The sequence below is a fragment of the Canis aureus genome, chromosome 33 (genome assembly GCF_053574225.1).
Source record: "Canis aureus isolate CA01 chromosome 33, VMU_Caureus_v.1.0, whole genome shotgun sequence".
NCBI classification, from domain to species: Eukaryota; Metazoa; Chordata; class Mammalia; order Carnivora; family Canidae; genus Canis; species Canis aureus.
In genome coordinates this window covers 28,621,530-28,636,350 of record NC_135643.1, presented here as the reverse complement: position 1 = coordinate 28,636,350, position 14,821 = coordinate 28,621,530, and the positions used below count along the sequence as shown (strand labels likewise).

At 36.0% G+C, this 14,821-nt stretch overlaps 1 protein-coding gene across 9 annotated transcripts in view; it reads right to left on the bottom strand.

The window, feature by feature from the left end:
- SGMS2 (sphingomyelin synthase 2) overlaps positions 1–12,902 on the bottom strand; it is a 130,203-nt gene extending 117,301 nt beyond the window's left edge. For 6 of the 9 annotated variants that reach the window (XM_077882220.1, XM_077882219.1, XM_077882221.1 and 3 more), the window contains exon 1: positions 10,331–10,439. The gene's annotated coding sequence lies outside the window, so the exon portion shown is untranslated. Of the gene's footprint in view, positions 1–10,330; positions 10,459–12,755 lie in introns of those variants that run through there. The other 3 variants (XM_077882225.1, XM_077882227.1, XM_077882226.1) reach the window with 3 other exon arrangements.
- Positions 12,903–14,821: the final 1,919 nt, after the last annotated feature.

Genomic DNA, 14,821 nt, shown 5'->3' with positions numbered 1-14,821 from the left:
CCTGCAGTATAAATCAGATATCCACTGGAATCAAACTCAGCGAGGGTGGCACCACTATCACCCCAGCATCTGCAATAGTCCCTCCATTGATGGGCTATGTAAGTGGTTTCCAATTTTTCTCAATTACAAACCATGCACTACTAATTATCCTGTGCATAATTTTTGTGTACGAATTTCAGTAGATCTAAAGAAAAGATCTCTGGAAACAAAACTGCTGATTATAGATTAACTATATTTTACATTCCTGTAGCTATTTCCAAAATGCCCTTCAAGAAGTCACAATAATCTATACTCCTGAAATTTGTATTTCAGAAATATTGACCCAAGAAGAAAGGTACTAGGGAGGCAGCTATAAGCTATGTATGTGTGTCTGTGTGTGTTCATTAGAGATTAAAGCATACTTTATAAGATTCCTGTTGAATTCTAAGGCTTGCATGCTGTCTCATTCTCTGAGATCTGGGTTGATGGTAACTTCTAGCTCTATACTCAGACATGAGACATTGTTTCCCTGTGATTTGTTATATTGTTTTGGTGTGTGTTTTGGTGGAAATTCTTGGTTTGTCTGGTCATTTGGATTTTGTTTCTTCTGCCAGTTTTTGTTTTGTTTTGTTTTTGTTTTTTGACAAGGGAGAGATGGGGCAGAAAGAATGATAACCATGGGGGAAGTAGGAAAGGAGATATACCTTTTGTACATTTGGGTGTTCTTCTATCTAAAGCATTAGGTATGGGGCACAGAGCCTGATCAGGAAATCTCCAAAAGGGCAGGTTTTGACTGCATGTAGAAGGAAGCACAGAGGGGTTGCCATGCTCAGTACTTGAGATCATAGGTGCTGCTGAACAGGTACATCAAAAAGATAGAAAAAATCACACAGAAAATCCTTGTACAGTTACCTTTTCACAGCTATGCCTTTTTATTCTTGTCAACTTTGTTTTATATTTCAGGATTTTCCTACAGTATGTATGTATTATTGGAATGTGTTAGATTTCCAAATTGGAAAAGAGAAAGGAAACTGGAGAACTTGCGTTTTAGTTTTGCTACTTCCTAGTTCTGTAGCCTTGGGCAAATTTTAAAATCTTGAGTAGCTGCAGTCCTCTCATTCTTAAAATATGAATAAATAAGTTAATCATCAGGATGAAATGAGGTAATAGAAAAAGCTTAGTAGGCACGAAGGACCTGGTATACAATAGGGCCCAATGGATGGTCTTATTACCAAAAACATTATTATTACTAGTGGTGGGGATGGTAGTAAACATCTTTGACATAAAAGTAGTGGACTCTTCTAAAGATATCAGTTGACAAGAACTCCTTCAGAGAACTCACCATTGAAAAAGCATTGCAATTCTCAGGAAATGAAGTACAAGGAGAGTAAAGATAAATGCTACAGTTTTCTCAAGAAGAATGCTTTCTTACAGGTGGCTTTGCTTAGAGATTAACTTGAAATCTGAAGAAAACTTGATATACTTTTAATCAATATCTTCTAACAGGTGATACGTACTCTCCAGATTTTCCTCCTGAAACACAATTATTAGCTCTCACTCTGGAATCAGACACGCTAGCACTGATATTCATTGTTTGGGTATTCAAATGAAGCCCAAGATATTGTTTATGTTTTTTTTAAGGTCACACTGTCAACTTTTGTGAAAGTGCCCCCTTATGGATCAAATTAAGGTTTTTAATTCATTTATTAATAATCTGCAGGTAATTTCACTTAACTTTGGAGTATCTTTATGCCATTACAGTTGAACATGGATTGTCATGGTTCCTTAGAATTTATATATCAAGAAAAATAAAGCCATATTAAATTTCTGGCTGAGGAAGTTGGACTTTTCCCCAACTTTACTTGTTCGAAGTAAACAGCCCCCTCTCTCTCTACCAAAAAGCACTAACGTGAACTGATTTCTTTGCATTTTCTTGCTTTTCAGCATTTGTGATTTCCATCTCCTTTGTATTAGGGGAGGTCTTTTGGCTTATTCATAGTGAAATGATGGACATTTTTACTGTCAGGATTTTTCTTTTTAAATTTTATTTAATTATTCATGAGAGACACAGAAAGAGAGGCAGAGACATAGGCAGAGGAAGAAGGAGGCTCCCTGTGGGGAGCCCGATGTGGGACTTGGTCTAAGGACCCCAGAATCATGACCTGAGCCAAAGGCAGATGCTCAACTACTGAGCCACCCAGGTATCCCAGGATTTTTCATTAAAACCTGATTGTGTGTAAACCTGACAGGAGGCTTTTTTGGCTATCTTACTTTCGACTCATATTTCTAGTGTTGACCTGAATCCTAGAACCATCGATCCTCATTTCTTATTAGTAAATACCTTAGCTGTTATTGCCATTTATGTTCTTCTTATGTTTTTCTTTCTTTTTGTTTTTAAAGATTTTATTTACTTATTCATAGAGACAGAGAGACAGAGGCAGAGACACAGGCAGAGGAGAAGCAGGCATCATACAGAGAGAGCCTGATGTGGGACTCTATCCAGGGTCTCCAGGATCACACCCTGGGCTGCAGGCGGCGCTAAACCGCTGCGCCACCAGGGCTGCCCTGTTCTTATTTTTCAAAGTTGTTCATTTTCACATTTTTGTATTCTCCAAGCCTAACACAGTGCCTGGTATGTGCAGACTCTTTGTAAGTATTTATTGGTGCTAAAGCAACAAGTTTCTTTGGTTAAAAATCTGCCCAAGTATTTAATTGGCTAGATGTTGATCTGTGTTATCAGCCCTTTTGCACATTAAAACCATCTCAGTGATTTGAAAAATGCCAGTGCATAGCCTCCACTATATGACAATTTAGTCAGAATCTCAGGGGGCCCAGGCATTTCATAGTATTTAAAAGCTTTCCAGGTGATTCTAATATGTACTGGGGCTGAGAAATACTTATGCAGGTCACATTTCATAATTTATTTTATTTTTTAGTTTTTTTTAAAAAGATTTTATTTATTCGTGAGAGACACACACAGAGAGAGAGAGGCAGAGACATAGGCAGAGGAGGAGAAGCAGGCTCCATGCTGGGAGCCCACTATGGGACTCAATCCCAGGACTCCAGGATCACGCTGAGCTGAAGGCAGACAACTCAACTGCTGAGTCACCCAGGCGTCCCCTTGTAATTTAATGTTTATCTGATTATATTTTTTCCCCTTTTGCAGTCATTACATTAATATCCAATAACCTAGATTTCCTATAAGATTTAACATAGGCTTTTGTCCAGTCTTATAGAAGCCAAGAAAAAAAATCATTTTTTCACTCTCTTCTCCTTTCCACTTTTATTTAGTACTTTAAAAATTCAACATGAGAAGGGTGCCTGGGTGGTGCAGTTGGCTGAGTGTCCAACTCTTCATTTCAGCACAGGTTGTGATCTCAGGGCCATGATCTCAGGGTGGTAAGATGAAGCTCCATGCCCTCGGTGGGCAGAGTCTGCTTAAGACTCCCTCTCCCTCTGCACCCCCTCTGTCCTCCTCAGATAAATAAATATTTAAAAAAAATTCAACATGATTAAGATAGAGATCTTGAAAGCAAAAGGGTTGCTTTCAATAAAGTCTCATAGCCTTTGTTCTACCCACTGGGTGTATTATGACCTCACACTTTGGTTACTAGGACAGAAATTAGCTCTAGAAATGGTACTTGGCAAGTACACATACATGGTGAGGGGATTCTCTTACAAATGTTACTTGTAATCCAACAAATAGTGACCTTGGGACTTGAAGGTTCAATGAGAGACTAGAGTTAAAATCTAAAAACCACTTAGAGTTCAGGGAGTTTTTGTCTTCAAAGGCAAAGCATAGTTAAATTAAGGGGTTTAAAATCATAGTTCTGAGTGTAATGTTTTTAAAAAAACTTAGTTTTTGTAGCTAATTTAGGGCATAGTTTTGTCTACAATTATAAACACTGCCTTCTAATCTTTTTCCTCCATAATCCTAGCCTGTTTTTATGACACAGGGCAAGAAGTACCAGAATTAAAGGGCTTTTTAGTGTCCTTTTGTAGTAAAACACTGTATTCTTTCCAAATGAAGCAGCCACAAAAATTATGATCCCACTTGTAAAATAAATATTTGGATAATTAGAGTGTTTTAAAAAGAACTATCCCACACAAGAATATAAACAAGGAAATGTTTGTGTAATGAATAAAAATATTCTATCAGGGGAGCACAAAATTTTGGAAAAATATTTGAAAAATATTTTTAGAAGATATGTGTTCTATAGGCATTAGCATTTTTGGAAAATCATGAAAAATAAGTCACTTCAAATTATTAACAAGTACTTTTGTACTAAGTTTATCAGATACAAAGAGAAAAACTGATTCTTAAGGGAAAATTTAGGAGGCCAAGCTAGATCATTTAGACCATCCAAATTCATTCTAATTGGATTTAGTTAAATTACAGGGTAATGCACAATTTTTAAGGTATTCTTACATTTTATAATATTATTGTCATTTATTTTTATTGCTGTGTATAGTTATAATTTCACTACCCAGCAAATAACTCCAAAATTTAAAAAAAATCTTAAACAGTACAACAATCTTATTATTTTGTGTTAAGATTACAAAACTTTAAATTAACAAATTAGGGATGCCTGGGTGGCTCAGTGGTTGGGCGTCTGCCTTTGGGTCTGGGTGTGATCCTGGAGTTCTGGATCAAGTCCCACATCATGCTCCTTGCGGGGAGCTTGCTTCTGCCTCTGCCTGTGCCTCTGCCTTCTCTCTGTGTCTCTCACGAATAAATAAATAAAATCTTTTAAAAAAAACAAATTAATTAATTAACAAATTAAACTATGTAGTTGTTTGATCAATACCTACCCAATGGAAATGCTTTGGGGGAAACAAGTCTAAAAACCAAACTCTGAATTAGTTTGTGTACATGAATTGATGCTTTATTCTATGTGTTCCATCATATCTTTCAGTGTTTTTGTGTGAACTAAATGGACTAAATATTTTTAAAGTTTTGGAAAGCTAGCCAGAAAGCATATCTATGAAGTATTCAAGCCATTATGATTGTACATATATATATATCAAAAGTATCAAATAAGCAGATTTGGAAGAACAATCAAGTTACCTGTGAAATTAATAGGAGAGTTCTACTCACAAACATGAGATCATGGCATATGATTATTGGTTTTCTACTCCTGGCTATACATTTTCAGTTTTACTCCCTTCTTTTCTTTTCTTTCTTCCATACCTGCCCTCTTTTTCACTCCTCTTCTCTTCTCTTTTCTCTTCTTCCTCCCTCCCGCCTTCCTTTCTCTTTTCTTTCCTTCCCACCCTGTTTTCTTCTAAGAAAAATGTAGTGAGTCCATGCTACACATCAAGTATTGTGTAAGCTGTGAGAGAGACCTAATCCCCTTTTAATGGTAATTTTACTTTCTGAGTTGGAAGATTTAGACGGACAATTGGGAAACTAAATGAGGAATAGTGTCAAATAATGATAATTTTCTGTGCCAATGGAAAAATACTCCAATAATTTTACTTATATTGTCTCATTTATCCTCAACAACTCTATGAAACTAGTAGTATTGCCTGCCCTCTTCTACAGAAGGTGTGACTGAGGCCCTGAGGTAGTTAAATAACTTGGCCAGGGATGTGGAGTTAGTAAGTGGTGGAAGTGCCAGTCAAATGTAGGCAGTCTGACTCCAGAAACTGTAGTCTTAACCATTAAACTATACTACACAGTGGAGAAATTCTTTAGTTGAAGAGAAGGGAGAAAATTAAAGAGTTTGGTTGGTTTATTTTGACTATAAAAACAACAAAAAAGTTTTTCTGTGCCTTTTATATGGATACAATTTTAACCTAGCTTAGCAGTGAAGCTTTCATCTTGATTATGTGGTTACTATGGATTGTTTTACTAAAGTTTAGCTCATAGTTCTTTTTTATATATGGGATCCAATTTGGCTTGAAGACATGCTCCAAATTTTGACTGAAGGACTGGAAGGTGTATTGGCTGCAAACTAGATTGATCAACTAAACCTTCCAAATGAATTGCTTCACAAACAGGTTTGGCAAAGGATATGTGTTTAGTGAAGATAAATGTCATGTCTAGGCATTGGTAGAGTGTTCCCCTAGGAGAGATGGCTAATATTGCACAACTAGCATTTCCCATGGCAATTTTGAGATAAATAAGGGAATCTTTCAGTTTGGGAATTGACGTGCTATCTACAATTACAGCCTTATCCAATAGCTCATATTTCAGATGCTAAAGATAGATGCTTCAGTTATAGTATGTGTGTGTTTTAGATGTATCAAATGGTTTCTATTTTTTTTTTTAATATAGAAATGTGCCAAATAACTCTAGAGGGAAAAAAGAGCTCTTTGTATACTTGGATAACAGTCCTTTATCAGATGTATGTTTTACATATATTTTCTTACAGTACGTATCTTGCCATTTTCTCATTTTCTCTACATTGCCTTTCACAGAGAACAAGATTTTAATTTTAGTGAAGTCAGTTTATAGATCATTTCTTTTATAGATTATGCTTTTGGTGTTGTATCTAAAAAATCATCTCTAGGGGCTCCTGGGTAGCTTAATTGGTTAAGCAACCAGCTCTTGATTTCAGTCCAGGTCATGCTCTCAGGGTTCTGGGGTTGAGTCTGATCAAGCACTACATCAAGCCCCATATTGAACCTTGCATTGAGCCCCACGTGGAGCCCTGCATGGAGCTCTGTGCTTAGTGGGGAGTCTGCTTCTCTCCCCCTCTTTCTCTCTAGCCCTCCCCCCACTTGTGCTTTCTCTTTCAAATAAATAAATAAATAAATAAATAAATAAATAAATAAATCTTTTAAAAAAAAGTCATCTCCATACCCAAAGTCAATTAGTTTTCTCTTATATTATCTTTAAGTTTTATAGTATGGTATTTTACATTTAGGTCTATGATCTATTTTTAATTAATTTTTGTGAAAAGTGTCTATATCTAGATTCCTTTTTTTTTTTTTTTTTTGGCATGTGGGCCAGTTGTACCATTTGTTGAAAAGATTATCTTTGATTCTTTGTCAAAGATTAATTGACTTTACTTATGTAGGTCTATTTCTAGGCTCTTTGTTCATTTTGTTGATTTATTTGTCTATTCTTTCACCAATACTGTACTATTTTGATTAATGTAGCTCTGTAGTAAGTATTCAAGTCAAGTAGTGTCAGTCTTCTGACTCTGTTCTTCTCTTTCAAAATTGAGTTTGCTATTCTGGGTCTTTTGCCCCTCTGTGTGAACTTTAAAGTCAGTTTGTCAATATCTGCAAAATAACTTCCTAGGCTTTTGATTGCTATTGCATTGAATGTATAGTTCAATTTGGGAAGAATTGGCATCTTGACAATATTGAGTCTTCTTATGCATGAATGTGGAATATCTCTACATTTATTTAGTTCTTCTTTGATGTCTTTCATTAGAGTTTTGTAGTTTTCCTCATATAGATCTTGTACATATTTTGTAAGATTGCTTTCATTTATTTCATTTTTGGGGTGCTAAATGGTAATGTGTTCTAAATTTAAAACCCACTTGTTCATTGCTGGTATATAGGAGATCAGCTGACTTTTTAAAAAATATTTATTTATTTATTTATTCATTCATTTATTCATTCATTCATTCATGAGAGACACAGAGAGAGAGAAAGAGAGAGAGAGAGAGAGAGATAGAGGCAGAGACATAGGCAGAGAGAGAAGCAGGCTCCACGCAGGGAGCCCGACGTGGACTCGGTCCCGGGACCCTAGGATCACGCCCTGGGTCGAAGGCAGGCACCAAACCACTGAGCCACCCAGGGATCCCCTGACTTTTGTATATAAACTTTGTATGCTGCAATCTTGGCTATAATCACTTAATAGTTCCAGGCTCATTTTTTTGTTGTTGTTGTTGGTTATTTCATATTTTTACATAGACAATCATGTCATCCTAGTACTGGTTCCCATGGAGGTTTCTGCTCCAGTAAATTGTAATTCTCTGTATCTGCCTATCTCTCCAATATGGAGGGGGGCAGGGGAAGTGGCTTGCCCTGTGACTTCATTTCTCTGAGGAATCTAAGAGGAGTTGTTGATTTTTCTGCTTGTTCAGCTTCTTGTTGTTAGGACCACGTGACGACTTCTAAACTCTTTATGTGCCAGACTAGAAATCTAGGTTTTCTCCTTAATATCTTTTAATAGTTGATTCTTTTTCATATTTCACTGCAATGGGCATTTAGTTGTAAACATTTTCAAATAAGTGCATTTCTGTAACTATTAGAACTATGTGTTTTGGGGCACCTGGGTAGCTCTGTCAGTTGAGCATCTGACTCTTAGTTTCAGGTCAGGTCATGATCTCAAGGTCATGATCTTGGGGTTGTGAGATCAAGCCCCATGCTGGGCTTTGCACTCAGCCCAGAGTCTGCTTGAGATTCTCTCTCTCCCTCTGCCAATCCCCTGCTCTCCCTTTCTCTCTAAAAGAAAGAAAGAAAGAAAGAAAGAAAGAAAGAAAGAAAGAAAGAACTACATGTTCTGATAAATTGTTGCCTTTACTTATTAAATTCAATTCTAGTGCCTCTCCACTGTTATAGTGATATTTTGTACAGATATTTGTGCTGGTGAGACATACTTACTTTCAAATGTAAGTAAAAAGGTAAAAAAAAAATCACATTATAAAGCTACACAATATTTTGAACCATCTGCCACTTTGCCTTCCTATTTCTGTGAACATGGGATTCACTATAAATTAAGATGTTTAATAAGGTCAGATTAAATTGTTATTTTTTTAAACTGGAAATGAATGGAGATTCTCTATGTTTTTTCTTATACTCCTAGGGAAAAAAAAAAGAGACAATTTTGATGTTACCTTGTCATCACAAACAAGCAGATTTTGGTTATTTTAGTAGCAGAGATAAAATAGCTAGCTACTCAGAAGTTTCAATCTATCTTTTTAAAAAAATATAAGGTAGGAGTTCAACATATGTTCATAAAACCTTTTTAAGCTAAATTATTTTTTTAATATTTGAATAAATAATAGTAGAAAAAATTAAAATCCCCAAAGAGCATCCATTGTAAATTATGTTTTCCTGATCTCTTTGCCCAGAGAAAACCATTCTCGACAGTTTTCTTATAATCTTTCCGGAGATAGTCTACAAATATATTTTCACAAAAGGTGGTGATGATAGTGATCCCAAATGACAACATTTATGACAGACACTGTTCTAAGTATTTCATTTTTTTAAAGTTTTTTTGTTTACTCATGAGAGACACATAGAAAGAGAGGTAGTGACAGAGGCAAAGGGAGAAGCAAGTTCCCTGCAAGGAACCCAATGCAGGACTCAGTCCCAGGACCCTGGAATCACACCCTGAGCCGAAGGCTGATGCTCAACTGCTGCGCCACCCAGGTGTCTCTGTACTAAGTATTTCACAGAAATTGATTTCTTTAATCCTCACACCAGGTGCATGATATATATTTAGCTGTATGATAGTACCTTTTAAAAATAAATAAGTGGAGGATTAGAGAGGGTAAGTAACTTGCCCAAGGTCACACAGCCAGTTTAGAAGAGCTGGGATTCTACTTCAGGTAGTTAGCTCCATACTACATCAGTATACTGTCTGCAGACTCAACACACTGTTTTTGGACATTTTATTTTTCACTTAGTATTTTACTTTGGAAATAATTTCTATCAATATATTTAGAATTAGTCTATTCTTTCTGGTGGCTGAATCCTCTTGATTATATCAGTTCCCAACTTGGAACATTTGGCAATGTCTAAAGATATTTTTTGGGGATCCCTGGGTGGCGCAGCGGTTTGGCGGCTGCCTTTGGCCCAGGGCGCGATCCTGGAGACCCCGGATCGAATCCCACATCGGGCTCCCTGCATGGAGCCTGCTTCTCCCTCTGCCTATGTCTCTGCCTCTCTCTCTCTCTGTGACTATCATGAATAAATAAATAAAATCTTTTAAAAAAAAAAGATATTTTTTGGTTGTCATAACTGGCATCACTACTGGCGTCTAGTAGGTAGAGTTTAAGGACATCCCCAACAACAAAGAATTATTTAGTGCAAAATGTCAGTAGTACTCATGTTGGGAAACCCTGCAGTATACTTTTATTTTATCTGTTACATATTTTTCTAAACTAAATTTAAATTAAAAATTTTCTCAGTCAGAAATCTGATTGTGTACAGTTGCACTCCAGTTTGCATAAGATGAAAGAATAAAGAAACAAAATCTAGAATTAACAATTCTAGATGATTTTGAGGATTGATAGAAACTTTTCCTGTTTGTAAAAACCGCAAAGTTTCTAAGAAGGGCAAAATTGAGAAACCCTAAAGTTGAAAGCATTTTCGGATTGATCTAAGTAAGCCTCTCTAATACTTAGAGTGAAACACATCAAAATACAAAGTTAATTTTCATTACCTAATGAACATACTGGTGATCCAAAATGAGTTCAATTCCAGAGAAGATTGGGGTCCCTTCATTTTTAGGTATAGAGGACTGACCAGCTTTGCCAAGTCTCCTGTTCCTACTGGAGCAAAAAAAAAAAAAAAAAAAAAAAAAAAAGCTGACGGAGTGAACCACCTATGAAAATAAAGTAACAATTCCCTAATGAGTATTATTTAGATAATTTATATTTTATTTTTCAAAAATAACAAAAGTAATACATGTTTGTGGTAATTCAAATAATATTGAAGGATATAAAGAAAAATTAAAAGTTTCTCTTACTGCTCAGCCTAATCTTACTTCTTAAGGATAATCATTATTAAGAGTTTGTTAATAATCTATATCTATTTCTTATGTATGTGCAAACACCTATGTATCTATTTATTATAAATACACACATTTAGGGATCCCTGGGTGGCGCAGCGGTTTGGCGCCTGCCTTTGGCCCAGGGCGCGATCCTGGAGACCCGGGATCGAATCCCATATCAGGCTCCCGATGCATGGAGCCTGCTTCTCCCTCTGCCTGTGTCTCTGCCTCTCTCTCTCTCTGTGACTATCATAAGTAAATAAATAAAAATTTAAAAAAAAAAATACACACATTTGGTATTTTTCCTACAACAATGAGCTCCAACTATTTATTTATTTATTTTATTTATTTATTTTTTTAATTTTTATTTATTTATGATAGTCACACAGAGAGAGAGAGAGAGAGGCAGAGACATAGGCAGAGGGAGAAGCAGGCTCCATGCAGGGAGCCCGATGTGGGATTCGATCCGGGGTCTCCAGGATCGCGCCCTGGGCCAAAGGCAGGCGCCAAATCGCTGCGCCACCCAGGGATCCTCCAACTATTTATTTAAACCTCTTTTCCCACCTTCACCCCACCATTCATCAGTTTGTCAACCTAAGTCAACTCAAACAGATCTAACTCGTTATCTTTAATTCACCATGTAATATGTTATATACAGGTATACCAAATTTATTTAGCTATTACATTATTATGGATCTTTTAGAACATCTCTAGTTTTACCATTAGATAACGCAGCAAGTAGCATACTTATATTTGCATACTTTTATAATTATCTCTCAAGGATTGATTTCACGAGGTAGATTTATTAGGTTAGAGGATATGCACATTTAAAATTTGATAAGTACTGTCAGTGCATATGATTGCCTATTTGCTCACAGCCTACTGAAGAAATTGGAAAGAATTATAAATGACTAATGATAGAGACACAAATAATTATGGTACTGCAATAGATGAATTCTTATATGGCTATTAATAGATGGATTATAGTATAAATACTAAAATGTTAAGCACAAAGGAGGCCTTACAACATGAAAATGTTTACAATACCAAGGGTAAAAAGTTGAATGCTTTGTATGTAAAATTACACATGAATAGGGTTGAGAAATGGAAGAGTACATGAACAAGTGAAAACCATTTGAGTGAAAGTAGAGATAATTTTTTCCCTTTTTTGGTTCTTTGGTATTCTTGTGTTATTTGTACAATAAATATAATAAAAATGAGAACCTTTAAATAATTAACAGAAAAGATAAATATAAAAAATTTTAATCAGATTTATTGGCTTATCTTAATGTAGCCTTAATTTGCTATTTATCCCTTCCAATAGACAATGACAAATTATATGTGTATTCATGTTGTTGGGATTGGGTGCTTTAAAAAGATGATCTTTCTTTCATAGAGAATGGCATAATGCTGAAAAAAAATCACTGGCACATCACATTTTGAAAGTTATTGGTAGGTACCAATGCAATAGATTTAGCACAGTCTCTTGAATTTGGACAAATGTTCATTTGTTTAAATTTTCTTTTTGCCCAAGTAGGTCATAAAAGGTTTCTTTCATTCAGTTTTTTTCTTATATAAGTTTTTTTTTTAAAGATTTTATTTATTTATTCATGAGAGACCCAGAGAGAGAGAGAGAGAGAGAAGCAGAGATACAGGAAGAAGGAGAAGCAGACTCCATGCAGGGAGCCTGATGCGGGGCTCAATCCTGGGACTCCAGGATCACGCCCTGGGCCAAAGGCAGGTGCTAAACCGCTGAGCCACCCAGGGATCCCTCTTCTATAAGTTTTAATGACAAAAACCAAAGTTTTGAAGATGATAAAATAGTAGAATTGTGGTAAGAAATATTTTTGCTCAGGGCGCCTAGGTGGCTTTGTCGATTGAGCACCTGCCTTGGGCTCAGGTTGTAATCCTGGAGTCCTTGGATGGAGCCCTGCATCAAGCTCCCTGCTCAGTGGGGATCCTGCTTCTCCCTCTCCCTCTGCTCCTCCCCTACTCCTGTGGACTCTCTTGCTCACTCTCTCTCTCCCTCCCAAATAAATAAAATCTTAAAAAAAAAAAAAAAAAAGAAAAAGAAAAAAGAAAAGAAAAGAAATACCTTTGCTCCTCTTGAAGGACAGGAAGGCCTTGGCCAGGTCCTTGAGATGGGCCCAAGTATTCAGGCAATAGCTTAACTTAAAAGATGAGAGCAGGCATGGCCTAGGGTATGTATGCCTGGTTCTGAGAGAGCCATCCAACATGAACAGGAGTTGCCTTTTGTGATGTAATGGAAAATAAGGTTACATAGGTAGAGGGCAGGGAAAGAGGAGAACAGGCTTTGAAAGCCAGACAGAAAAGAGTTTGTATCGAATGCATTAAATTGGATTGATTGAAATAAGGAGACACTAAGATCCTCAGCCAGGAAACGAGAAAAAGTGAACAGCTGTTATCTTTGCAAGGATGGAGAGGCATGTTCTTATTTAATTCTGGAGTAGGGGCAAGAGGGACATGTTCAGTTTGAAAGCAAAACAGCATTTTGTCTCATTGCTTTAAATTGGTTTTAGTTACAAAGTTTGTTTTATTTTAATTTCCAAATAACATTGAAAGAATACATGGGTTTGGTGGTTATTTTTTGTTTATCAAATGCAATCATAGGTTAAAAATTATTGAGAAATACAGAATGTAAGCCCATGTATTACTATTTTTCACTAATAAAATAGTAGAATATAACAGTTATAGTTTTTTGAAAGTTATAATTTTATTCTATTTTATTTTATTTTTGAAAGTTATAATTTAAAAAATTATAATCTAAAAAAAATGACCCACCCCTTCCTGTGCCCAATCTCACCAATCAATTTCTGATCTTTATGCCTTCTGGTATTTATCTTTTTACATAAAAATTCTTATTTATGCTGCTGTATCATGATACAGCCATTTTATACATGATCAATTGATCTTTTCACATTGGTAAATGAAGATCTACCTCTTATATAACCACCCTATGTTCCTTCTTCCTAAGGTTTATCCCATATTCACATTATTTTGACTGTCAACATATTTTTCACTGCTGACCTTAGTAATATACCATTATTACACTTTTTTCTCTTTCCCTGGAGTCAATAATTCATTTGGTAGTCATCTAAGTAAGTTTTCACATAACCCAATACTTGTCAGATAATCTGAATTCCATTTTTAATTTATTTCCAGAAACTTTAGCTCTCTTGCTCCAATCTTGACTGATTGTTTTCTAGCCCCATTTTATGATTTGTCATCCTTCACTGTCTTTTGCTATTGTTCTGGAAAATCCTCTTACCCTCTTTTCTGTTGGATCCTTTGTTTCTAGAATCATATTTTCTTCTTTACAGGTTTTCTTCCTATTTGTTTGAGACTTTGAGTGCCTACAAATGGCCTACAAATGGCTTTGAGTATGCAGGGTATTCTCAGGGGGCATTCAGTTTCTGCACAGAAAGAGACTCAGGTCTTGTGTCTGGCTGACACGTTCAAGGACCTAGATAGGGAAAGAGGGCTGGTGGTAGGTAGGTGAGGATGTTTTTCTCTGATAATTACATGGACTTCCATTTAATCTACCAATTTTTAGCCCCTCAGCTCCCCTGGAGCTTTCCGTACCTGCTGTCTTTAAGCTCAGAATCTTTTTGATTCATGCTCTATAGGGAATCAATCTTAAATCTGAGAATTTGGGAGAGAAAGTCACCAGGCTCTATGAGACCTAATGTCACTTACACTCACTTCTAAATGATTCTCTTAATCCCAGATGTGCACCTCAAAGTCCCTTTCTACAAAACCCCATTCTCAAGCTTTTGCAGCTTGTTCTCTTTCCTCCTGCCAAAGACACCCAGGTTCAGCTTCTCCTACTCTTCTAAGTCATCAGCTTTCCATCCTCCAAAGCATGTTGATATTTCCTTCCTACTGTGTCTTCTCTCCTGAGCTTTTAAAAAAATATTTTAGACCTGTATATTTTAGATATGATTATTGTCACTGTAAGGGGCATTCAGGAGAGAATGGAAGTGTTGCGTTCTATTTACCATATTGAATCAGAAACCCCTATTTTTATTTAAAATCCTGTGATAGCACATTATTTTCTTTACCTTTCATTATGAAATTTGTTTTTCAAAGATAATTTTGGCAGAAATATAAGTAATGAATTGAGTCATCATTTTTTTTAAT